Source organism: Bombus flavifrons, chromosome 18 (genome assembly GCF_040668555.2).
Source record: "Bombus flavifrons isolate JBK064 chromosome 18, iyBomFlav1_principal, whole genome shotgun sequence".
Taxonomy (NCBI): Eukaryota; Metazoa; Arthropoda; class Insecta; order Hymenoptera; family Apidae; genus Bombus; species Bombus flavifrons.
In genome coordinates, this window is record NC_138459.1 from 5,146,423 (window position 1) to 5,171,335 (window position 24,913).

General features: G+C 35.4%; 1 protein-coding gene across 5 annotated transcripts in view; it reads right to left on the reverse strand.

The window, feature by feature from the left end:
* Btk29A (tyrosine-protein kinase Btk29A) overlaps window positions 1-24,913 on the reverse strand; it is a 346,914-nt gene that overhangs the window by 23,084 nt on the left and 298,917 nt on the right. The window lies entirely within an intron of this gene.

Consider the following 24,913-nt stretch of genomic DNA (forward strand, 5'->3'; position numbering starts at 1 on the left):
TTTAACCAAGGATACAATTTTTGTTACATTTTGGTATTCATAATAAACTGTGAATTTTGGTAATGATGTGCTAGGCAAAAGTACCGATACGCGACGGTACGACGTAGCCATACTATATTATGTGTCGGTGTTTTACATTTTTTGTGATTTTAGATCTATTCTTTGGATTTAAGCCGCTGGGGGGCGGAGCTTTTATGTAATTTTGTTCTTGCTTGATTTTTTTTGTCCTGAAACTTGGTCGCAAAACAGGACTTATCGGGGCGCTAACCACTGCGCTGCCATCGTCCGGCACTAGTTGGTATCGTCCGGTGGTATTTGTTGTCGAGTGTCGCCACAAATTCAATGATTTTTCATTAACCACCATTTTAAGTCTTCAAATGATCAACATTTGTTTGGGCGAAATGTATTAATGGAAATGCTTCCAAAATGTGGGATATTTTCAATGTACAGATATTCTTGACAAATGTTATTACCAAAGCGAGTTATATATTGAGTTGGCAACTAAGTGATAGCGGATTTTGGATTGGAACAAAGGAATCTACAGGAATTCTACAATATTTTCAAATCACCACCTTATTCCATTTCTCATAATTCCAAAATACCAAAATTACAAAAAAGTCTGACCTCTAGAAATTATGCAAAATTTTCTTTACATCTAATATATTTCAATCTTCTCTCATTTTGAAAATTCCCAAACTTCTATTAACGGAGAGTTATGCTAATGGGAATTGCACAAAAACTTTTCACTGTCTCTCATTTTGCTTCTTTGGTATCTTGAAAAATTTTGAAATTTTCGCTATTGAATGGAAAGTATATTTAACAGTATATCTGCAGCTGATTTAGATTTACAAACTGTTGATTGCATTAAAAGGTAGCAAGTGTTGCTTTATATATATATGTAAGATCGTTAATCACGTGGTAATTCAGGTGATCGATTCTGAAGTCTGAAAATCGAGTTTATTGTGAAAATATTTAAATGAAATACAGGACTAAATAACAACAATTAATAACAGTAAACAATAAATAACAAGTTTTGTGTAGTGTCTACCTGAAAATCGAGAATCGATTTTCAACGTCCTGAGCTATCGATCTTTCTCCGTCGATCTTCAATGTTTTAAATAATTACTCTTTCTTCTATGGTCTTGTCTATCTCTGATGTTGCTCTCTGTCCGTCCTTTTGGGAAATGAGCGTCTCTCAAAATGGCTGTCCGTAAACAAAGAAAGTCGTTCTGTTCGCGAAACAAAGAAAGTCGTGCTGTCCGTAAAACAGAGAAAGTCCCTATCACCCTTGAACTCTAGGGAATTTACACATATACTTAATATAATAATTTTATTAATATCAATTTTTATTTTGTGAAAAAAAATTGTATTATAAACAACATTTATATAAATATAATATTCATAAATTAAAAAATTAAACTTTATTATATATATACATATATAAATAAATATAAAAGAGTTAATTAAATAATTCTACAATTTAAATATTAAAAATAATTAATTATTAATATTAATTTTTATTTAGTTAACTAATTCGTTAATTTCTACACTGTGGTACAATTTACCGAATGTCCAGCTGGACAAATTGTAAACAAAAGTACAAATTAAATAAGAAAAAAAAGAAAAATTTCGGTACAATTCATGCAGATATACTGTTGCTATAAATAGACCTAAGAGTACTCATGAGCCGCAGCGCACATAAGATCGTCTACAGGAAGGAAATTCCCTGTTATCGGTTCCAGTTTACCCTGGATCTATCTTTTCCACCATAGAGATATCCCTTCTCTTCCCCATGAATCGCTTCGATCTATTGTGGATCCGCGCAACCAGAAATACCTCAATCTCCCAAAAGTTCGCGGAAATGGAAGAGGAAGATTAGGGAAGACGGAAGGTTCTCTCTCGATCAAAATTCAAAATCCAGCTGCGATCGTTGATAGAGGAGGAAACTCTGGTTCCTGTGCACCGACGATGATCAATATTCGTCACATGGAGAGATGGGTAGGGGTCGACATTGTCAGGGTTGGTTAGACGATTCTTCATACCATATCGTGCAACTGTTGCCTTCACGAGAAATGATCTTTCACGCATTGAGAGCTAAGCGCTGGAACGTCATCAGGGAAATCTTTCCACGCTCGTTTTCGTTTCCGTGTTGAAAGCTTTATTGCCGCGTGATTCTCGATATTATTATTGCACAGCCAGATCCCTCGAGCTTCTCTATCTTCCCCTGTTTTATGCTGTGTATTTACAATGGAACCTACTAGACGCTCGCATCATTATTTTTATTTCATTGTTCCTTTTTTAAATTCGTCCAGTGGAAAAATATTAAAGTTAATGCTTTTGTATGTGTATAGATCCAGGTAGTTTTTAATTTGAAAATTGCTGTTTACACTGATCTAATTTAAATTTGTATAATTGCAAGGGGAAAAATATTAAAGTTAATGCTTTTGTATGTGTATAGATCCAGGTAGTTTTTAATTTGAAAATTGCTGTTTACACTGATCTAATTTAAATTTGTATAATTGCAAGGAGAAAAATATTAAAGTTAATGCTTTTGTATGTGTATAGATCCAGACAGTTTTTAATTTGAAAATTGCTGTTTACACTGATCTAATTTAAATTTGTATAATTGCAAGGGGAAAAATATTAAAGTTAATGCTTTTGTATGTGTATAGATCCAGACAGTTTTTAATTTGAAAATTGCTGTTTACACTGATCTAATTTAAATTTGTATAATTGCAAGGGGAAAAATATTAAAGTTAATGCTTTTGTATGTGTATAGATCCAGACAGTTTTTAATTTGAAAATTGCTGTTTACACTGATCTAATTTAAATTTGTATAATTGCAAGGGGAAAAATATTAAAGTTAATGCTTTTGTATGTGTATAGATCCAGACAGTTTTTAATTTGAAAATTGCTGTTTACACTGATCTAATTTAAATTTGTATAATTGCAAGGGGAAAAATATTAAAGTTAATGCTTTTGTATGTGTATAGATCCAGACAGTTTTTAATTTGAAAATTGCTGTTTACACTGATCTAATTTAAATTTGTATAATTGCAAGGGGAAAAATATTAAAGTTAATGCTTTTGTATGTGTATAGATCCAGACAGTTTTTAATTTGAAAATTGTTGTTTACACTGATCTAACCTAAAATTGTACAATTGCTTGAGGAAATAGAATATCTATGTAGAAATCATGGTTTCAGGGGTATATTATTTTTTAGAAAAGTAATCAAATATGTTATTGCTACCTGTAGTTCGCAGACTTATCAAGCCATTATTTTGGTAAATATTGGATTGATAACTAGGTGATTGAGGGTTTTATCAAGAGGTGGTATTGACAAAATCCGCAGTCACTTAGTTGCCAACCCAATACATTTAAATATTTAGATACGCGTGTAAAAATAATTGTACGGATTAAAATACGAAAACGTTAATTACCGTTAATTAATACGATAGCCGTATATTAATGTTAAGGTTTTATCTCGTAATAGAGAGAGAGAAAGGAAATGCGTGGATGAATGTATAACAGAAAAATATATTTAAGCAAGTTTAATTATAATGTAATTAAGTACAATGTGTGTATGTTAGTTCAGATTCGCACACTGGCAACGTTACTTTATGAAAGAGTTTCGAAGCCATGAGTCTATGAGTATTTACACAATTATGGAAAACTGGTCTGTCAGTACACCATTGCATCATCTATGCATGTTCCTAGAAAACTATGAGGCTGAGAGGCCCTCTAAATTGATTTAGTGCTAAACAACGCTCAATGGCTTCGAGGGCAAAGAAAACTAAACTTTAGAAAAGATATGGAGTTTTCCTCGAAGTTTTTTTTTATTATTATTTAATTTGTACTTTGCAATTTGTCCGGCTGCACATTCGCTAAATTTCCTTGAAGTCGGGCCCACTTCAATAATGAAAAATCACATGGATTGAATATACGTGCATTTCAAACAGATTCGAATCTGTTACTGGTCTTCATATTTTTGTACTGTAGAGCCCTCTTCATGGACATTGAGAAAGCATTTGGCAAAGCGAACCTTGGAGATGGCCCAGAAATACTCGGCGGTGTTCAACAATATAATTTGTTTAACAATTAACAAACAACAATCAACAATCCTCGCCTTCAATTGGTTTCGTACAATTCTCCATTATCACTGACTTTCTCGCTTCTCCACTAGACTTGCTTCGACGTCAAAACTTGATCCTTCGCACTTCGCTGTTCAAACTCGAATGCCTCTGTTTACAGATTCGTTTCTTTTGTTGCCCCTCAATATCCCCACTACGCGCGCGTTCGTTATACGTTCGCGATCGTTGCCACGTACGCTTTCTTCCAAATATTCGGCGAAAGGACCGTAAGGATATCGATGGCTCGTTAGGCATATCAGCGTTACGCTTCGATGATGTGTTTTGTGTCGCGAAGCCGTCGGAAAGTTTCATCGTCGAATGCCGTCGGAAAGTTTCGTCGTCGAGTGCCGCCACAAATATTTTCAATCTTTAGGTGACAAATACATCGCAGCGGGAGATTTCAATGCAAAGCACTAAGGCCAGGCAAAGACCCACACCAAGCTGCATCTTACAGACCAATATCACTACTTCCTGTATTTTCCAAAATACTAGAGAAAATAATATACGATCGCTTAAAACCAACAACGGAGAAAGAAAAATTAATATCAGATCACCGATTTGAATTCAGAAACAAATACTCCACGATAGAGCAAATGCACAGGCTCGTCAACGAAATTTTACCAGCAATAGAAAAGAAACAATACTGTACAGTTCTCTTCATGGACATTGGGAAAGCATTTGACAAAGTAAACCATGAAAGCCTCTTACAAACAACCAAAAAACACTTCCTGGAACAAATCCATCATTTATTCAAATCATACCTAAGCAACAAAACTTTTGTAGTAAAAATAAAGGATGTATATTCTGATGTAAAAATAAAGGATGATCAAGGCACGGGTACCGCAAGGAATCGACTTAAGATCAATACTATACACACTATACACGGCCAACGTACCAACAAATACCAACAGCAAAATACTGACATTTCCGGATGACACGGCTGTACTAGTCAGGCGCACTAATGCAGAAACAGCAGCCACATTGCTACAAGAGCAGATCAGAAAATAGGAAAATGGCTACAAGATAAACAAATAAAAACAAACCCCAGTAAATGCAACGATATTACATTTACACTAAGAAAACGGGAATCACCAAATATCCAATTAAATGGCACGCGTATAACACAAACAAGGCAAGTTAAATACCTAGGACTTCACTCAGACACACAACTTACATGGAAGCAACATACTAAATCAATTATAGACAAAATACGGATAAAAAGAAGACAAATGTACTGGTTAACTAGTCGAAGTTCAAAACTCAGCATAGAAAATAAACTAAAAATCTACAAAACGATAGTAAAACCAATTTGGACGTACGGAATACCACTATGGGGGACAGCAGCAGTGAGCCACATAGATAAACTAGAGTCGCTACAATCGAAGATACTGAGAACAATAGTGAACGCCCTCTGGTATGTCAGAAACGAGGATATACGCAAAGACTTAAAAATACCAATGATGAAAGAAGAAATCGGTAGTTACGTAGAAAAAACAAGGAAAGAACGGCAACACATCCAAACCAGATGGGTGCTGAAGCGAGCAAAATTCTGATAGAAAGAAGACTAAAAAGAAAACATCCCACTGATCTCATTGAAGAAATAAAATAGTCAAACTGGAAGATGGTATCCCACTGGGGGTAGCCATCCATCTTTTATTTAGCAATGGAGTTCGAAAAATTTACCAAATGTCCAGTTGGACAAATTGTAAAGTACAAATTAAATAATAAAAAAAAAAATATTTTTGTAGCGTCTAAATATTACCACGAGTCGTGTAAATTCTAAAAAGCAATTTCAGAAAGATTGCATGGGTATTATCGTGTCTCGTTATAGTTCAATATACGTAAAATAAGGATTCTTGAGAGGATTCTAAGAAAATCTTTCGTTAATAGAGTTGGTGAGAGTGAAATTGATCGGGTATATACTGGGAATGAAAAGAAAACTTGAAAAGAGTTTCTTTCGCGAATCTGGCAATGGTTCCATTATGATTTATCCTGTTGGAACCGTGGCATGTTTATAGAGCGATAAAGAGCCGCTCGCTTTTGCATATCTGGGGCGTACAAATCAAGCCATAATGATCCGCGAGGTTTGACTTGAACGCGAAAGGCACAAGGCTTCTGTACGAGAATCGTGATTTTGCTCAAGGAACAGTATGGTCGTATTCATCTTACCTTTTACAAAGATTTGTTGCATAATATATTTATATATATTGATATATAGATATTATAGAGAGAAACACAACAATAGAAATATACAGTAGAAAGATAGCAACGTTGTTTTTGTAGTTTATAAAAGAAATTCTTACAGTCTGTGAGAAATCATCTCCGATGAATTTTTATCAACCGTAGAGAATTACAGGGAAGACTAGCAAAAATTATACCATTGGGTTGGTAACTAAGCGATTGCGGATTTTGCCATTAGGTGGCCATTGGCAACATCCACAATCACTTAGTTGCCAACCCAGTAGAAGAGAAATTCAATTTTTATAGTATATGTTTCACTGTTACCATCACCGTTACTATACTGCGCAGTTTTACACATTTATGCGAACTTGACAGATGGAAAAATATAACAGAATGCATACAACAAATAGAAATATACAAAATATTCAATGTAGAATATTTGTTATAATTTTTAATGGATAAAACGAATCTTCATCTAAGTTCCATTCTTTTAGTTGTGCACATAAAAATATTGTATACAAATTCATAGTTTAAGTGGATAAACGGATAATTTTATTTCAGCCTGCTGGGCTTACCAATAACTATTTAAAATTGTATAAAAATAGTATGTGAATGAGAGATACGAAGGTATTAGTATTCGACAAGAGTATTAGGGAACATCAATTTTGGAGGCGAAATTTGCGCGAGCGAAGTTTAAATCAGGACACCTATTTCCTCCTCATGAAATACCTCCATTCCGTCTCATTCTCTCATAATTACGCTTAAATACTGTCGGGATAGTTATGTCCTTGCCGTGGAAAATTGGATTTCAAAGGAGGCTGATTGCGTTCTGTCCCTAGAAACTGCTACAAACTTGGACAATTCACATTCTGCCGGACACGTGCAAAAATATAATTATCCTCTGTCGCTCATGTGTCATCGCGTGGGCGCATAATTTTCTATGACATAAATATTGTATTATTTTAATCAGGATAACCATACGGCTATGATTAAACCGGCTGAGATAATTAAACCAATATCGCTGATTGATATCGATCTTCCTTCAATTTGATTAGGACGATGCCACGGGAAATTAAAGGCTCGTTCAAATTATTCGACATCTGAATTCTAGTACTTTCACTTCAAATTACTTGAGAAATTTGTCTTTAGATTACTCGAAAGTTGATTTCATATTTTCTTCTTATTTTGCATTTTCAAGTATATCTCCATAGGTTGAAAAGGTTTTTAGGTGGATAATATATATCGTGATAGATAACTGCTGCTTTCTCTCAGTTAGGGAATCGTGGAGAAAAAACCGGACTATAAGTGCCGGGATTCGAACCTAGGTCTGGAGCGTTCGTAACCAATTACGCTAACCACAGCGCTGTCGTCGTTCGGCAGGTATAGGGTCTTTATGTAGCAAGTTATGGGACAGAAACCGTTGGAAAGTTTTGCTGTCGAGTGCCGCTACAGATGTCTTTTGTTTTCATGTGTTCTATGTTTTTGCCATTTTGCTTTCGTTTTCCTTTTTTCTTTGATTTTGTCAAGGATGTCTGTTGGAATTATATTGAATGAACCGACATTACATTTATATCGTCTGAGGTACTAGGATTCTAGCAGAATACTGCGATATCTACCGAGTAAAACAAAATCTCTTTAATCATCTCGATAAAAATAAGAAATTCCACGAACATTCTCAATGTATCCGTTATCGTTCCATTCCTAGTTCTTATCATTCGGCAATTGCAAGTTATCTACGCTGTCTGTATTTCCTCTGGGATACTACAAAAATACGATTGTGTGCGCGAAGCGTTCGTTTCGTAATCCGCGAAAATAATGAAAATTTCAACAATTAGCGAGGCACATGAACGCAATGGAGGTGCGCGAGGATGAAAAAAAGACACGATACGATTGTATAATAGATACCGACGCGCCAGCAGCCGGAAAGTTTAGTTGCTTTGTGTAATAACTGGCAAATAATTAGCCGGTGCGGCGTCCCGACGTCTTCCGTGACCAATTAAATCTTTGACTGCAACTTATTATTTTTATTATTCAAAGCATATAATGGCAAAATAATAATAAATTCTCTAATGGACCGTTTATCTTATTGGTGCTCACTGGTGACACCGTGGCGCCTTGGTAACAGTCGATAGCGACATATTATAACAAGGCTTCGTTTATTTCAACTAACCGTTTGCATTCGTTATTTCGTCGTAAGCAAAACGTGCAGAATATATTGTTCAAACGTGTAGAAGATATTAGTAAACAGTTTTATGATTATTTTTATGATTTCGACGAAACATTCGGTTGAAATGGTAGAGGTCCAGAAAAAAAATTATGTTTGTGATAAAGCAATGGTAGTGGTAGATTACAAGAGAGGAAAATGTACTGTAGATTTATCAGATCAAATGATAGTATACTCTACACCACATAGAAGAACCCTCAAGCGGTATATAAAATTAGCTTTAGAGTTATTGTTAAATACACCAATTTCAAACGCCATGATACTCTATAAACAAGCAAGAAAAACAAAAATTCAGGTATCAGATTTTAAAATGGCACTCGCGATGCACCTTACACAGTGCCATTCACCAGAGCTGTGAAATATACTTATTCGACAAAGATTGCGATACGAAATGCAGAAGAAAGAAGGGCAAGCGTACCTGGCACGAAAATTTTGCAAAGAGTGGTATAAAAAAGATGTTAAACAGTTAGGATCAAAAATTGATAAGAATCGGACCAAAAAGGTGGCCACCTATTGTCCAGATTGTATTGATGAGCCACATTTATGTTTAAAGTGTTTCAACACAGTGCACCGTTAGATACAACATTTGTTCTATTTTTTTTTTATTGATGTTCTAATAAAAATGCTTAATTGTTCAATGGGACATCTTTTATTTCAAAGTATCTTCTATTCATTGGTTATATTCAAAATCCCCTAACTGTCAATTTCGTTCAATTTTTACAATTGTAAGAAGTTGAAGCTCTCCGATCACCGATGACTACCGTGGCGCCACAGGAGAAACCATGACCGATCATATAGGACCAACGTGGCAGTCAAAGTGTTTTAACCGTTTTAGTGCCAGGGGTTTTTAACACTTTACCGACCGATAGCCGATTAATCTGTTTTTCGTCGCCGAAGCTTACCGACCGATAGCCTATTGAAATAGTCAAACTCGAAGATGGTATCCCACAAGGGGTAGCCAACCACATGTTATTTAGCAATCAAGTTAGAAAAATTTGCCAAATGTCCAGCTGGACAAATTATAAAGTACAAATTAAATAATAATAATAAAAAAAAATCATCTACGCATGTCCATCGACTTACACACACGACCTTATTTTAGCCAGTTTTTACTATTACACATCTGTATTATTCATTTATGCAGCATTTACTATCGGCGGTTTAGAAATAAATAAATAAATAAAAAAAGTAAAATGTTGGTTTGCGACGATAAAATTCGAATAGTAGAAGCGTAGAGTAGAAAAATATTCCGTTACGTAAATTATTGTACAATGCAAATTTACTCTACGCTGTCCTATCGTTGTATAGCCAGAACAGCCACAATATCGCATGGTTGTACGTCGTCTTTCGTATCCAGGGCCCTCGGTTCGCCGTTTAATTTAACCAAAAATAATTTCTCCCGTTCACCTGCCACCCATCGCGCATCTGACTACCTAAGTTCTTAATTAGTGCACAGATAGACGTGTTGGCCGTAGATCGGGCCGGTGCTACCTCGGTTACGAGTAATTACTGTCGGAATATTTGGAGCGGCGCGGAGGTGGCTCCGCCGTAGAATTTACTAGGATAGCCGAAATTGTCGGCGTATTTCATGAGATCGTAATATAATCGGTTGCTCGCAGCCTGCATGAAATTTGAATCTCGGCCCGACCTATTATTACGTCGCTTTTACCTTTTAACACTTTTAATAGTAGCTCAATTCTATATATTTGAATATTCACTATAGAATATTTTTATGTGTATTATATCATCGTACGTATTATATAAAACATTTTGAAATTTCATTAGCACTGTAATGAAACACGACTGTCATGATTATTTTGGTAAAGTAACAAACCGATTTGAAAATGTATGTACACAGAAATTACAAGATATTTATCGCAAATTATATATATGTTACATTTAGTAGAAAATTCCCATTGAATATTGTAAACAATCTTTATAATTGTAATTTAGTAAAATAGATTTGTCATTAGATGGTATTGAGGGAATCCGCAATCACTTAGTTACCAACCCAATAGCACACGTTTATTCCAAACAAAAGCCTCTGTCCACGCCCTATGCACGAAGATATTAGACCCTATTAGACGCGACGATACTTCTACCTGGTGTTCAGTCTACGAAGCGTACAGTACGATACAACATGTTGTCTGATTATTAAAATGTCGAGCGACGAAGATAGACGCCTTCATCCTACGATCACTACGTTCTATATTTATAGTTGCAACGAATGTCTGGCTACTGTCAATGTTAACGCCAGTCGTGACGACGAAAACGGTTGTTTCATGGACAGGTGCGCATTACTTTAGAATGACCGCTGCATGAAAGCGTACTGTTACCATCAACGTGTCTAATACGCTTCTATGGAACGTCGGCTTCGTGGTCAGTGGATCAATATAATTATGATAATCGAATCTCGTTACAAAGTTAATGAAATTGCAAATTATGTTTTTATTAATTGTATCATATCCACATGTTATTTAGCAATTAAGTTAGAAAAATTTACCAAATGTCCAGCTGGATAAATTGTAAAGTATAAATTAAATAATAAAAAAAAAATATATTTGTGGCGGCACTCGACGACGGAACTTTCCGACGGCTTCGCGACACAAAGCGCTATACCATCAAAGCGCAAGGCTGACATGCCTAATGTACCATCAATATCCCTACGGTTCTTTCGCTGAATTTTCGGAAGAATGTATACGTGGCAACCGTCGCGGACGTCTAACGAACGCGTGCGTAGTGGGGATATCGAGGGGCACAAAGAAAAGAATCCGTTTGGTTTCGAACAGAAGATTCATTCGGTTTCGAACAGCGAAGTGCGAAGGGTCTAGCGTAACAACGAAGCAAACATATTCGAGAAGCGTGATTGTTGATTGTTAATTGTTAAATAAACTTTATTGTTGAACATCGAGAGTATTTCTTGGGCATTTACACCTTAAACCACCTCACATTTATGAAAGGTATATATGTACGAGTGTTTGAATACTTTCACGAGCTGCCAATGAAAAGAGGATTTTTCTTCGCTGCATTTACGAAGGAGTGATCGTGTAATTGGGTCATTTCTTCTGTTAAATTCAGTCATAATTTCCCGGATTGCCGCTAATTATTATCGACGTTGGTGCTTGGCCCCTTAGGCTCTTTGTTATTAATTATCTGGTAACGACGTTCTTTCAGGCGATGCTCCTCGTTGTTAACCGGTTACTTCCGTTCTACTGCATTTTCATTCGCGCGGTAAGAAAATAATTGTTGCGCTTAAGAATACTCCGCGGCCTTTAGTTGCATGTTCTTTTCAAGCAACGAAAATTTTTTATTATTTAATTTATACTTTACAATTTGTCCAGCTAGACATTAATTTCTCTAGCTTAATTGCTAAATAACATTGATAACCAAAATAATGAAGATTTGACTTTCGTTTTGTTATATTAAGAAGCTTGTATTTTGTACACGAATTTGTGATTGTGATATTTTATAAACGTTTATAAACGAACAGAACAGAGGAACGATTGATAAATTTAACAAAAATATTCTTCTCTTGTTATTTCTTAAAAATTATTTTATTCGAGAAACAGCGATTCATTTCAACTAATTAACATTTCGCATGATCTACTTTTACTCTCACGGTATCAACAACTTCTTCGTAAACTCTGCCCAAAAATTGTTTAATAACCATGTTTCCTACCAACATATTCAGAGTTCGTGTACCACTCGACGAAGCAACTGTTACGGTTGGAATACACACATGCAAGTATGAAATAAATACATAGTGAATTACAGAGGTATTTATTTTCTAGTAATTATTGACTTCCACGATTTATTTAAATTTCCATTTGTATTATAATCAGTCGATATTTCCCAATGAACAGCTTGAGGTGGTTTATTATACGTGTTGGTTTATTAAACAGACGAGCGATAAAATTGTAATATTCAGTGTATATTAAAATCACTTTAAAATACAATTACAAAGATAGTGCCGGTCGTAATCGTCGCTCGCTATTCGACTGCGTGACTCGCTATACTGAACGTCCTAGAGGACACTTTCGTCAATTTGTATCGACTGGTGGTATTACAAGAAGATCAAATGTAACTCCGGTTGACGACTACAAATAATATTTTGCCCGCAGTTCGTTTACCTTTTTAAACCTAGCGAACCAAAACAACGTTGTTATTCCAAGGCACAACAATATGAGTTTCTGTCGATTCAGATCTTCCATTGACTCATGTGCCGCTACAAGTTTAATGACAATGACCACAGTGAAGTTAGAGAAACGATCGAGGGTTAAGCCGTGCCCGATGCGCTCAACGTATCCCGAAGAAGAGATGAAGCGGGTTAAAATGTGGCGTGAATGCATCGCTATTATGCGCCAACCAGATATTATGCCAGTTGGATCGATCTTACAGACCCCAATTTCATTCGCAGACAATACACCATCAAGTCACGCTCTTTCTCTTTTTCTCTTCACTCTCCCCACCTATCTTCCTTGGCCCTCCAATAGAAAGAAAGATCAGCCCTCGTCTTCCACACCGCTGCAGGCACCAACTCGTCGCAACGACGACGAACGCTGTAATTTAACCCGCGTATTTGATGAAATCGCTTAAAACCTTTTAAACGAGGTTTAAATCATTTGAGGTTGAAATGCAGAATTTCGCACGCGACTGCCCCTCCCTCTCGGCGGCGTTATCAGTAGTCAGCTTAATCGGCGACCACTTTTTCCTTCTCTGCGCGCCATTGTCTTGCTGTGGCATTCACAGAACGAGTCCGCTCTCGCATTCGTTTCGTATTTTATTAATTTCTTTCGCCGAGCCGAGCTTCTCCGGCCTAATTTCTTCCTTTTCACCCCCTTTCCTCTTGACTTTCTTATTTCTTAGTTCTTCATATTTTACTTTTGTCTGTTCTCGTCAATTAATTCGAGGCGAATGCAGAAATATCAATGGACTTCATTGAAGGAGTATCGGTGTTGTACATTATTATTTAGTTATTAATTTATATATTATTATATTATCGCGGAGAATTGTAAAATGTAATTGCAAAATGATTATCACTTAACTCGATTATTATTTATTGTAACGTGATTCCTCCCTTTCGGGTTTGGACGAATTTCCAGTTTTACAATGTTCGACGTAGGAACATTTTGATTTTCATTTTCGATGTATATTTCATCTCTCGACATCAAAACGTAGAATTGCAAAGTTTTAAGTATTACATAGCTTATGACATAATTTAGATTTTATTCTTTTAAACGATACAGTTTTTTATTAAAACTGACCTAGATGCAACAAATTCATCTTTATTAATTTTTTATTTTCTAATTACAGCAGTTTCTAGCTGAATTGGGATAACTTGGTCCCAAATGTGAGTAAGTTAGGAGCATTAACATTTATTTTGCATTATATTCGAACGAATGCAAAAGTATCAAAAGATATTTAGAAACAGAATAAAAAATAAATATACGAAATACTACGGTTAGCCTGCGTATAACGGAATATTTTATTTTAGAACGATAAGCGAAGAACCAAACGAAATAATTTGTACTACCACGTGATAGTAAAGTTCAGATAGTAAAAATTCAAATTGTTTACGTAGACCTATAAAGCGACGATAAAACTACCAGCAACACTCACAGGACGCGATAAACACTCCGTACAAAGCGTTAGATAACACTCTGATTTAACATTTTAACACTGTGCAACTTTTTGTTTTAAAAGATATCATTACACACGCGAGGAACATATCCTCAATATTACACAAGGATGCACTGTATTCAGGCGTGTCAGAATTAATCCAATACTCGCCATTCTATGATTTATACCTATTCTTTCACAATGAAACTTTTCAGTTGTCATTGCATTCTTAAGGGATGCTCGTATATTATCAACGAAGTATCATGTTTCTCACAACACAGGTTATCTCGACGACCAAATTACCAGCACGCGTTACTCATGTTTTATTAGGCTGGCAACTAAGTGATTGCGGATTTTGTCGATACCACCTAATAACAAACTCTGCAATCAGTTAGTTGCCAATCGAATACAATTTGTTTCTGTCTAAACCTTTTGATATCTGCACCAAGGATCACGTAGCTAGTGTTCGTTTTATCAGAGACGTTTATTCAAACTCAACGCGATAATAACTTAGCTAAATAAGTTGCTAAACGAGGGTACATTTGTCTCAGAGGAAACGCTTTCATTTGCAGATGGCGCTAGACTCTCTCGATTGTCGATATCGGCAGGTACTTCGCCGATACGTAACTTCTGACTGAACAAAAACTTGTCTTTTTCTCCGCGAGCACGAATAGCTCCAAGTCTTTCGATTATTTACCGATAAAAACGCGCCTCTCTGTATCGATTGAAAATTGTTTACAATGGTAGTTATCAGCTTAAGCGGATACGAATAATAATAACGAATAACTGGAAGAGCGACTGCAGCAATTAATTAATTCGTAAGTAAAGTTTTCATTCATTAATTCGTTCATCGACCGATCTTTTCTACGCTGGTAAATTTCTCGCGTGGGAAGATCATATTTCTGCATCGTTTTAATCGATTGATGGAATCGATGGAAGATTTCTTCATAAGACATTTATTATTATTATTATTTAATTATTTTATTTAAATTCGCATCGATTACTTCGGTCATCAGCGACTATTTTTATATTCAACGGCTTATTGAATTTTGTTCAATATCTTAAACTTTGACTGCCACGCCAAAATCACATGTTTCGCTGAGGACGCCATAGTGTTTTAACACAGTGCACCGTTAGATGCAAGATTTGTTCTTATTTTTTTTTAATTAATGTTCTAATAAAAATGTTTATTTGTTCAATGTGGCACTCTTTATTTCAAAGTATCTTCTATTTATCGGTTATATCCAAAATGCTTTAACTGTCAATTTTCATTCAATTTTCACGATTGTAAGAAGTTGAAGCGCTCCGGTCACCAATGACCAACGTGGTAGTAGAAGTGTTAATTTCTTTACAGAAGTTGATGATCTTTTGTTGGAACGGGGTCGATGTTACGGTGTTCTTAAGATTATTGTATTGTATTTCATAAAATCATTTGAAGAATACCATTAAATTCTCAACTTATTGGAACTATTGTTACAAAATTTAATGCTATTGGGTTGGCAACTTAGTAATTGCGGATTTTGCCAATAGGTGGTATTGCTCGTCCTATTGACAAAATCCGCAATCACTTAGTTGTCAACCCAATTATTTACTTGCGTGCGTGTATGCGGCTACGCTCATACATGCACATGTTGCATTATTTTAATTCGGCTGAAATCAAACGTTTCCTCTTCCGTATAAATATATTCTTAAAGTATTAATTCATTATTTGGATACATATAGCTAGAAATCATAATTATGGCATTAAAAGTACCACCAACAAAGTCATACGAAATTTAATATACCTACGTGGACCTAACTAATTAATATATTAATACTGCAATAAATACAATGGTGTGAAAATACTTCTTGTAGTCGCTGTTTCTATTTTGAAACTCTGTGTCTCTGTGATTCTATTATCAGTATTTTCTTCAAAAAGTAAGAGGTCTAAATAACTACATTAAATTTTGTAACGAAGGTTTCAATAAGTTGAGAATTTAATGGTATTCTTCAACTGATTTTATGAAATAAATGTAAATGAATCGTAATTTCTGCGTTCAAATAGCAAACATTGTTATGTCGAGTTTTATACCAGCATTTGTAATTCCATTTCTATTGGCAACTAAGTGATTGCAGAGTTTGCCATTAGGTGGCACTGACAAACTCCGCAATCACTTAGTAGCCAACTTAATATTTTCATCGCCTATAACAAAATCGAAAATTACTTTCAACCGTCTTTCAGTCTTAAAAGAAGAATTCTACAAGAACTTCACTCGACAAACCTTTCTCGTTAAAACCATTGTTTACATTGCGGCTATTCACGCACACAAAACGAAATTTGATACTCGAATAACCTCCGCGAGCAAACGTTCCTCTTACCGCGCGCATTCCTCATAAGTCGAGTTCGCGTGAGATTTGTTGAGAAATTCGAGCTGAGGAAGAAGAATTGCACGCCGGTAGATTGTCGGATATTGGCGAAAGAAAAACAGACGAAAGGATCTGGAACAAGGAGGATACGCTCGGCATCGTGCCCACCAAGGAAATTGCAGTGTCACGTTTTGCAAAAATGTCACGCGGAATCTAGTCCCCTGGATTAGTTCCAGATTCGTTGAATATTAAATTGGCGCTGCGAGAGCTGGTCGATCGTCCCTGAATACTATTGTACTTCGCTTTTGTAGTCCGTATGGATTCGAGTGGACACTTGACGATAGAAGAGAAAAGAATGAAAGAGTGGCGAATCTCTTTTACTTTTCTCCGAAGGAAGAAAAGAAGCTGTGGAATTATTAGTAGGATTTATTGAATGGAATTAACATGAATTAACATAACGTCGAGTGGATGTTAAAAGATATTCCATTCGTGTGTCTGTTTGAATGGCAAAGGTAGCAGACGGGACAGAGCAGAGAGAAAATTACACAGCGCCACGTTTAATAATAATAATTCCAGCAGGCGCCTTTAATCTGGATTGGTTCCAACTTCTTCGAATATTAAGCCGTGCGAATGAAACACGAGATCACTTTTCACTCGCGCCAACTTCTCGCCATACTTCTCCTAGCTTCCTTCTCTCCTGCTGTCTTTTTCTTTCCTTCAGTTTGTGTGAACTCACGTGAGACTGCGCGTTAAGAGAGATTAAAATTTCTTGCCTTTCTTTCCCCGTGGATGCCTCTTCACCTGCACAGTTCCACGATTCCATTCACTTTCTTTTAATTTTAATGCTCGCGCCGTTAATTTGGAAAATTTTACAAATATTAGGTTATCCGAAAAGTTTCTTTCGTTTCATAAGGCGATAACAGATGAATAACAATTTCTGTTTTATATTATTTTATTGAATCAGGTATGACCCATTTCGTTCTATTTCTATTATTATGTTCGTGCATAATTCAATAAACTAATATAAAGCAAAAAACATTGTGCGTCTATTATTTCCTTATAAAACGAAAAAAACTTTTCGGATAACCTAATATTTCTCTTCCAATTCATTTTTTTCTTATCTCGTTTTTTTGCTGTTGGGTAATCTGAGCCAAGGAAATGTTTTTTAATGAGAGAGGAGTTAATCAAACTCTATTTTCTACCCTGTCTTTTTCCATCGAAAGTTTAGCCGAGAACATTGAACTTGCAACGAAGGATAGCTCGGAGCTGCTGTTTAATTGGGTCTCGAGAAACCTGTTTTCTCCTTTAGTCCACTCCACGCCCCAAGAATTCGAGTGCTACTCTTGAAAGTGGCGTGCCAGTCGTTCGTTCGAAGAATGCTGTTCATTCAATTTCATATGGAACATAAATTCCGCGCGATGTCGCGCATTACTTTTCCTCCTTCGCGCGATTGAAATTTCAATCGCGAATGAAGATTAGCTTTATTATTAGACAATGCATTATATTATATTAATGCAAATCCATATTTTTATGAACATAACTGGAAAAGTAGATGTTGGATAAAAATTGTTTTATTTATTATACTGTAAAAAAATAAGATACTATGCTTTGGATATTTTATAGATTTTTACAAACGCGTAAGTAAGTACGTAAGTAGCGTTGATGAATTAAAAACGAAAAAAAGAAGATTCACAAGTGGTAGACGATTGTTTGGGTTAATTGAACAAATTAATTGAGCTGGATAATTCAGATTAACTTAATGTTGAAATTTCGAGGTGGAGAAATTAGACTCAAGTAGGTAGGTTATTCGAGTAAGGTTAGTTCACTTTGCATGTGTTTAATTTCCACAAAAATCTAATTGTCTTCGATACTCAACTTTATACGATTGTTTGGATTAATTGAGCAAATTAATTGAGCTAAATAATTCAGATCAGCTTAATGTTGAAATTTCGAGGTGGAGAAATTGAACTCAAGTAGGTAGCTCATTCGAATAAGGTTAAGTTCCACTTTGTATATGTTTAATTTCCACAAAAATTTAATTGTGTTCAATACTCAACTTTATACACGACTTTTTGGGTTGATTGAACAAATTAATTGAGCTCGATAATTCAGATCAGCTTAATATTGAAATTGAACTCAAGTAGGTAGGTTATTCGAGTAAGGTTAGTTCACTTTGTATGTGTTTAATTTCCACAAAAATCTAATTGTCTTCGATACTCAACTTTATACGATTGTTTGGATTAATTGAACAAATTAATTGAGCTGGATAATTCAGATCAGCTTAATGTTGAAATTTCGAGGTGGAGAAATTGAACTCAAGTAGGTAGCTCATTCGAATAAGGTTAGTTCACCTTGTATGTGTTTAATTTCCACAAAAATTTAATTGTGTTCAATACTCAACTTTATACACGACTTTTTGGGTTGATTGAACAAATTAATTGAGCTCGATAATTCAGATCAGCTTAATATTGAAATTGAACTCAAGTAGGTAGGTTATTCGAGTAAGGTTAGTTCACTTTGCATGTGTTTAATTTCCACAAAAATCTAATTGTCTTCGATACTCAACTTTATACGATTGTTTGGATTAATTAGACAAATTAATTGAGCTGGATAATTCAGATCAGCTTAATGTTGAAATTTCGAGGTGGAGAAATTGAACTCAAGTAGGTAGCTCATTCGAATAAGGTTAGTTCACCTTGTATGTGTTTAATTTCCACAAAAATTTAATTGTGTTCAATACTCAACTTTATACACGACGTTTTGGGTTGATTGAACAAATTAATTGAGCTCGATAATTCAGATCAGCTTAATATTGAAATTGAACTCAAGTAGGTAGGTTATTCGAGTAAGGTTAGTTCACTTTGCATGTGTTTAACTTCCACAAAAATCTAATTGTCTTCGATACTCAACTTTATACGATTGTTTGGATTAATTGAACAAATTAATTGAGCTGGATAATTCAGATCAGCTTAATGTTGAAATTTCGAGGTGGAGAAATTGAACTCAAGTAGGTAGCTCATTCGAATAAGGTTAGTTCACCTTGTATGTGTTTAATTTCTACAAAAATCTAATTGTGATTGATACTCAACTTTCTACACGATTTTTTGGGTTAATTAAACAAATTAATTGAGCCGGATAATTCAGATCAGTTTAATATTGAAATTAAACACAAGTAGGTAGCGTATTCAAGTAAAGTTAAGTTTTCACTTTGGATGTGTTTAATTTCCACAAAATTTTAATAGTCTGCGATACTCAAGTTCAACTTGAGTTGATTTTTAGGACGATTTAATCATTTTTGGGTCACTTTGGTTAAACGAACACCTTTGTGGAACATTAATGTCGTCCGCGGTAATTAGATGCGACTAATTAATTATCGTAATTAACGATTCTGGGAAAATAGCAGGAAAAATTGTCATTCTACTAATTGATTCATTTCCGATATTCGACTCTTTAATGTCTCGTGATTAAAGACGCGAGTGTCATAAATTACGATCTGTAGTATCTTAAATTTACACATCTTTTGTTAATTAGCTTTTTACTCGCTTCCATGTGTTATTAACATGATTTGTCGTTAAAATTTGGGAACCATATTTTTTTGATATGTCTTACTTAAAATAATTAGAGAAAACTGTTTTCTATGTCCTTTGATTCTTATTTTTATTTTTTTACATTTTTTCATTATCATTATTTTAAAGTCAATCTTTACAAAAACAAATAAAATATCAGTTTGGCTTATAGAATTTCTATTTGTTTGGTTGTTTCAATGTTTTCGTTCACAGTAATTTCAAAAAATTTTATATTTCAATAAATTCATCCCCATGGAGAAATTTCAAACATTCCCCAAAAAAAGTTTAATTCATTTAACCAGTTAACTGCATTCGACGTGTATGCACGTCGATCGAGAACTTTATTTCGATGCGGTTGACGTGTATACTCGTCGTGTGAAATAAAATATTACCATTTACCATAAAAACTCGAAATTTTAGTAAAAAGTAATATAATATAAATATAATATAAAGTAATATAATATAAATGATATTTAGCGATATGTTTCGTTTATACTTCCAGTAAACCTATTTTTTATTTTATAAAAAAAAAAGCTTGATTATTTTAAAATTTTGATCTGTTTTAAAAAGCAAATCCACTTCAAAGATATACTTGTCTGCTGAAAAATGAAATGCGTAACAAAAATGCAGGACCTGCGAAATGCTATTTTGTTTTTAAAAATACCACACTGAGATCACTTGAATTTTTTCAATTTTTTTCCTTTAATTTTTCTTCTTTATGAATTTTATTATTTTTGGTACTTTCCAACTTTTCAATAATAACACCTTCTTTAACAACGAATGGTTAATATCGAATAAAAACGTAATACTTTTTCATTTCGCTTGATTTTTTCCCTAAAATTTGTAATAGGGACATTTTGCCCTGTGTTCGACGCGTATACTTGTCATCGCTTGATTTTACCTGCTCACGGGATTTCTGAAACTAAACTCCGCAGTTAACAGATTGAAACACCGTTTGTATAATTGGCAACTAAGTGATTGCGGATTTTGTCAATACCACCTAATGACAAAACCCGCAGTCACTTAGTTGCCAACCCAATAATTCCCACCAAAGGATCGACGAAATAGCGCGCTCTTGTGTCTGACCATCGAATTACCGGAACCACTTGATCTCTGATCTCTGGCGAGACGGTTCCATCGAACAGAAAGTACGAGGCGTTAAAGCCTCGATTAGCGATCTTGTAGTGTACAAATTAGTACTATAAGAGTCTACAGTCACGTGGAAATGCAGAAACGGTCTAGTGGATAGGTTAGTTGGAGAGCAGGCCAGAAGCTTGGTAAATATTAGCACTGCTCTTCACATCGAGTGTCTAATAATATGTACGTATATAGTATGAAATTCCGGGTCTCCGATGACTCTAATTTCTCAAAGCGTTTGCGCATCCACTTCAAAAGCTTATATAGGTTACAGTCGTACGGTCTGATGCTAACAACGAAACAGCGATTTTTAATTTACGCGATCAGCCACGGAACGGCATCGTTAGTTTTCATTAATTAGCCGTCTTTTCGACGATTAACCTTTTCACTGTGCACTTCTGTACGGAAAAGCAGTTACACGACGATGCTGTATGAAAATCCAGTTTTATACCGATTCAGTGGTTTTCGTGGCTTGTATAGATACTTATACATTGGTTTATAGGGTACAATGATAGTAAATCCGGAATACAGGGAATTGGTCGACAAAATTCCTTAATCCTGTTGTAATATTCCAATCTTTATTCGAGTCGATAACGTAAAGTGGATATATCGAGTATCAGTTTTGTAGAAAAAGCGAAGATAACATTTATTACTATATCTTTTAGTTCTCCTATATTTGTTCAGTTTTCTGTATTTTTATTCCATTATAAAAAATCGTTTCTTACGGTTATATTATCAGTTATATTCAAAATGCCCTAACCACCAATTTTCATTCAATTTTTACAATTGTAATAAGTTCAAGTGCTCTGGTCACCAATGACCAACATGGCGTCACAGGACAAACCGTGGCCGATCATGTAGGACCAACGTGGCAGTCAAAGTGTTTTAACCGTTTTAGTACTAGGGGTTTTTAACACTTTACCGACCGATAGTCAATTAATCGGTTTCTGTCGCCGACACTTACCGACCTATAGCCTATCTATAGTTAATCGGTTGCCATGGTGATAAACAATCTCTCTCATTATATGAGCAGTAATTTGTTATTTAGTACTAAGGTATCTTGCTCGGTTGCGTCAGTTGCGTTACTTTGTAAGCTCCCACAGTTTTATACCAATTTGAAGAACTTATCGTTTGCGATGAACGAAAAGAATGGTATTGCAAAGTCTAAACCGAAACAGAGCCGGCGTCAAGGAGATTCTGCGTCTGAGCTGTCGGTCGAACGTGCGTATTCTGTCGAACCACTAGCAGTCAGTAAAGTGTCAAAAATCCGTGTCGGATCGTGCCATGCAGCGCGATAGCGCTTCGTTCATTTATTTGCGAGAAATACCGATCGTCGCGATCGCGCTGCTCTTTTTTTTCGTTTATGCAGATGGTTTACGATTATTTGAAAAAAAAAGTAATTACGAGAGGAAACTCTGATATGACTCGCAACGTGCTACATTCGGAACCGAGCGCGTTGAGAATTGACGATCGTGACGAAACATCGCGACACAGTTCACCACAATACGCAAACAGTGCGATGGCGCTGCGTGGCGCTAAAACGGTTAAAAGCCTCTCTTCTCTTCTGAAATTCAATTAGCAGCATCGAGTTTGCCAGTATGCTGCACTTCGCGTCGGACAAACTGTTAACACTCATCGCCGCAATCTTAACACAGCATCTACCAATTACCCTTCTCGTTCTCGTTTTCCCCGGTCCCATCAGGTCGTTTTATTATCGCGAAACGACGCAAGATTCGGTCGAGTGTTGGGAGACAAACGGCGACCGCGCGCGCCAGGAACCAGGAGAGAAACAGCGGAAAAGAAAAAGATTGAGGGCGAGATGGGAATGGCGAAGCACAGCGGAATTGCGGCCGGCGAAAACATTTAATTGCGGGGAAACAGAGTAGCTGGAGTGTGCTAAAAGGCTTGTGAAGTGCACGTAACTACGCTAAACAAGCGCCAACCCCGCCATCTTCCTTTTATTTCCGTCATAAACCGGCCCCGGCTATAAAAAGCTTTGTGCTCCGCTCGAGACAATGGCCGACCGGAAACGAACGACCGGTCGAGATTGACCAGCTCCGGTTCGTTGTGCGATGCGTCGGTCAGCTACCGATCTATTGGGCTGGCAACTAAGTGATTGCGGATTTTGTCATTACCACCTAATGATAATAAAAATAAAAAATGAAAATAAAAATTTCCTTAACGACGATGTATAGTTTCAGCAATACGAACGTTCAACGAAGGTGTAGATTGGGTTATTGTTGATAATTAAATTGCGGATTTTTATGCAAAAACTCGAAGATATAAAAGTTCGTAGAATGCGATTATTTAAAAATGTATGAAATATCCAAAGTATAGCAGAATGTGATATTTAATAAAGGAAACAATTTCTTACAGCTACGTTACATTTGTCAAGTTATACATATTTATATGAATATGAATTTTTGCATAAATATTCGCAGTCTATTGATAACAAATTGCTTTCAATATCATTGATTTTTATGGAAATTTTTGCAGCAATAAATATATACCGTATACGAATCGAAGTAGAGGTTCCTTTCACACAGATATTGTACACAGAAATTTCATTTTCAATATCTCGTATATTTTTCTATATTCTATACATTTTGTTTAATTTTCCATCAAATAAAAATGGTTCATAAATGCACAAACATTCGTAGTATAATAATAAGTATTTGAATAATCGGTCGTTGATTTACTTCAATTTTTCGGAGGGTCCTTTTTTTTTTAGGAAATCAAAATGAAACAATACATTCGCGTTTTTTTATAAAAAAAATTATATACTTCTTTGTTCCTGTCTATATTGTAAATGAAAATAAAATTTTTTGGCCATAATATTGCGGTACAACGACGTCTACATAAAACACATGACTCAGAAGCGGCAATTCAAAATGTATGAACAAGGTAATGGCGAATGCAAATAATTATATAAACAATTCACGTTTTTTCACAGCTAAAGAATTTATAAGACATAGATTTGTTTGATAACGTAGACAATGGCGGAATGAAATTAATGTTCATGACGTTAATTGGCGGATTTATGAAATATTTTTTTCTATTCTTAACAGAGACTTCTTTAAGACTCTGCTACTTTTATCAAAAATACTCAAGTTACTTCGTTTACGTATTCTACGATATACGACGTTACGTTTAACCGTTTGAGCACTATGGTCGCATATATGCGTTCTCAGATAACAATTCAACTTAGGTTATGTTCGCATATATGCGTTCTCACATAACGCATAAATTTAGGTTAAAAGTGGCGTTAAAGTGGCGTGATTGAAAAAACGTATGGATGTTATCCACCTGACATTCTGACGATTTCGTTGAAACAAAGAAAAGTTAATTATCAAACTGGCAAAGCAAAGCGTAAACCAAAGCGTGTAACAGACTACAATGCCTTGATGGGCGCAGTCGATAAAATCGATATGAGCTCACTTCGCTGCGTTCGAAAAAGCACAAAATGGTATAACAAATTTTTTCCACCTCATAGACCTCGCTATATATAACGCATATATTCTTTACAATAGTGCTAATAATAAAACTAGAACATTTGAAAACTTTTATCTGCTTCTCATAAAAGATATTTTGCAAAAATACCCGCCACGCAGAGTAGAGGCTAAAGGAGGAAGAGTTCGTTCGAACGACCTTCCATTTCGGTTAACGGAGAGACATCTCCCTACATCCTGCGGAACTAAAGAAAATAATAA